This window comes from Etheostoma cragini, chromosome 16 (assembly GCF_013103735.1).
Source record: "Etheostoma cragini isolate CJK2018 chromosome 16, CSU_Ecrag_1.0, whole genome shotgun sequence".
Classification (NCBI taxonomy): Eukaryota; Metazoa; Chordata; class Actinopteri; order Perciformes; family Percidae; genus Etheostoma; species Etheostoma cragini.
The window spans coordinates 24,464,472-24,467,683 of record NC_048422.1 but is presented as its reverse complement, the minus strand read 5'-3'; the positions used below and the strand labels follow the sequence as shown (position 1 = coordinate 24,467,683).

Genomic DNA, 3,212 nt, shown 5'->3' with positions numbered 1-3,212 from the left:
CTTCAGATACAGTATTAGGGACCACTAAGGTCTATATAAAAGCATCCAAAGAGCACCATGTCATGGGACCTTTAAATATGGACAATCATCATCATTAAGTATTTCATATTTTGATTGACAGCCCGATTAAAAACAAAGACAAGCAGCAACATGACATGAATCCACAGAGAATTATCACCTGAATCTGCAGCTACTTTTCTTTTTTAATCCACTTCCTCTTCTCTGAAAACCACTCTCCAAAGGTTGTGCTGAACCGAAGGATGACGTGTGTTGAGATAGTTCTACTTCTTAAGATATAAAGAAATAAAGTCTTTAACCCTAGTGTTGTCCTCCCGGTGAAAACTTGTTCTTTTCCTCCACCATCAGTATATAAGATCTTAGATCTATCTCATTCCCACTAGTTTTACAATCAATTTTTTGCAAAATTCATGGTTGACTATAAATGAAATGAATAGAAAGGCCATTTCCATTAGAAGACAGCGTTTAGTCAGAAAACAGAACAGAAACGCATATTATTGATGAGAAACGGTTCAAATTTGACCCGAGGACAACAGGTGGGTTAAAAAGATAAAAAGATACTTTAACTTCAGGAAGGTTTTGAATGCAGGACTTTTCACGTAGGTGAAGGTATAAGTACTCTTACTGTACTGTAAGGTCTGAATACTTCTTCCACCACTGGGTTTAGGTGTTGTATTGATTTATTTGCAATATTTAATGAACACGTTGGACAGCGAGCTTCAGATCCTCATCAGCGGTCTCCCTGCCGAAGCAAAACCTTCTGCACCTGACTTCTGCCCCGACCCCCACGATGACCAGAATCCCTGATGAAGATGCTCCTCCTCACTCTGGACTCTGTGTGTGTGTGTGTGTGTGTGTGTGTGTGTGTGTGTGTGTGTGTGTGTGACTGAGTTTGCAGCTGCATGTTTTTTAAATGCACTTCTTTTACGACAGATGTTTGCTTGACTGAAGCGCCCGGCGCTGTATGTATGTGATCACTAACCAATCAGCTTTGCTATAGTATATCAGCTAGAACATCGAACATATTCTTGCTTATTGTTTTAAAGTCCAGCTGAAATTAAATTGCATGTTGTTGTGTTTTCTGCTACAAAGACGCTCCGTGGAGTCTGCAGCCATGCTAGCAGCTCTGATTGGAGTCTAATCAGAGCTGCTACTAACCCTTAAATTCCAGCAGGGGGCGCCCCGCCGATCGAAGCGACCGAGACTCAGAGCGTCGTAGAGCCGTCCCAGCAGCGCTCTGTCCTCCGTTTAAATACAAACGTGATGAAATTGCAGGAACTCGCAAAACCTGCGGTTTGATGAAAAAGAGACTGCGTTTGTCTTGTCGCGTAATTACGTCACTTCATAACGTTCCCATGGCAACGAGGGGAAAATGGCTGGGTTTGTGTGACGTGAACGCAACAATTTTCATCTTTCTACTGAGATATTTGTGACTTTTTAGGATTATGAAATCATGCAAGCCATGCATTGTTTTGCAAAGAAATCTGCAATTTATGGGGCAAAATTTGAAAAAATGCGCCCCCCCCCAACCCGTATAAATATGCAGACTTTGGCTGATTATGCATTGAATTATGCGACCGTTTAATCACGTTTTTCTGGAGGGACTGCACGTAAACATCCCATCCCCCGAAAATATGATCGCTAATATCGTAATATTCATGCCTGTTTTAAAGCTGCAGAGTGTAGTTTCTGTCGCCCCCTTTAGGAATTATAAGTTATGACAACAAAACTGTGGGCGCGTCCACGTGATACAAGCCTTCCGTGATCGCGCCCCAACTCGCATTTACACACCGTTGTCATTTCATGCGTTGCACGTCACACAAACACAAATGTACGCACTGTGTATGACCTCAGTGCCTCATCACTTCCTGTTAGCCCCCGTGTTGTCTTCCCGTTAAACATGAACTCATCTTTCCAGGTCAAAATTGAAAATTAACATTTATTTGTGCTTTTCCGATGTTTTTTTTTCCTGCTTTTTCTGATTTTATTCCTCACTTTTTCCAGTTTTTGGCACATTTTTTGTAAAAGCCTGAGCTGGTTTAATAACAGGTTTTACATTTATTCTTGGAATTCATGGTCAACAAACCTCATTTATGTCAAATTATACATACGTTTTTAGTTAAAATGGCAGAAATTATGAATTGAGAGGATCCCAGATGGGTAGATGTCAAAGTTTAGTCCGGATACTGGTTTGAAACCATTAAAAAAAAGAATTAAAATGCTGTAAGATTAAATAAAACACCCAAAGAATTAAATGACAGTTATTATTAATTTACCAGAAGAAAGTTACATGGAATCACCCATGTTATTTTTGGGCAATTTGGTTGAAAGAAATCCATATTTCTGATACAAAACACTTAGAAACGGGGACAACACAAGGGTTAACACTTTTAACTTATCAACAACTTTAAAAAAGGAACATTTTGTGATTTCAGCTGGACTTTAAGCTTCAGGCTTGCCTGTATTTATTGTGTCTTCTACCTCCGCTCCTGTGTTCGCTGCGTCCCAGTAAATGCTTTTCATTTTGCGTTGATATTAAGGGTTTGAATAAAGGACATGGGAGACAATATGAACGCTGGTGCTTGTTGTTTCAGTGGAATCGACTGCGAGCACTTACAGAGCAACGAATAATGGAATCAGACAACTTAGCATAGCTGCTTTCTTTCAGACTGTTTCAGGAACATTACCTTAGTCTGTTTCAGTGACATTTTGACCAGAATATAAGACACAATGTACTGACATGGATATGGAAGGAATAGGGACATTAGACCCTCTGTCACTACCGGATCGTCACATACACACCAAATAATTCACCAAAAAGAATGCGACACATCTTAAAAATGAACATTTATAATTTTAAAGGAGATAGTTAACTAATTAATTCAGCTGTTTAGAGGGTTAACGTAGGTATTTTTCAACATAGACTCTATTTTCCATGTTTTGGGGTCTTATTGACGAGATTGTATTAACTGCTTCAGTATTAAGCAACAAAACAAGCTGCAATGCAACAATGACTATCAGTTAGCGTCCACTTAGAGTGCATTTTTCTCACTCATTTTCATTCATCAGGTTAAAGAGTAAGATCCGTTTAACAGGAAATAGCCCCATAATCACCTTCACCAAACCCACCAGACTCCATGTAAATAATCACTACTTTTATCATCGTAAAACACACTTCATTCAAAGTGGACAGA

The 3,212-nt window shown here is 39.4% G+C and overlaps 1 protein-coding gene across 1 annotated transcript in view; it reads left to right on the top strand.

The window, feature by feature from the left end:
- LOC117959758 (blastula protease 10-like) overlaps positions 1–3,212 on the top strand; it is a 14,043-nt gene that overhangs the window by 10,047 nt on the left and 784 nt on the right. The gene's annotated exons all lie outside the window — the stretch shown is intronic.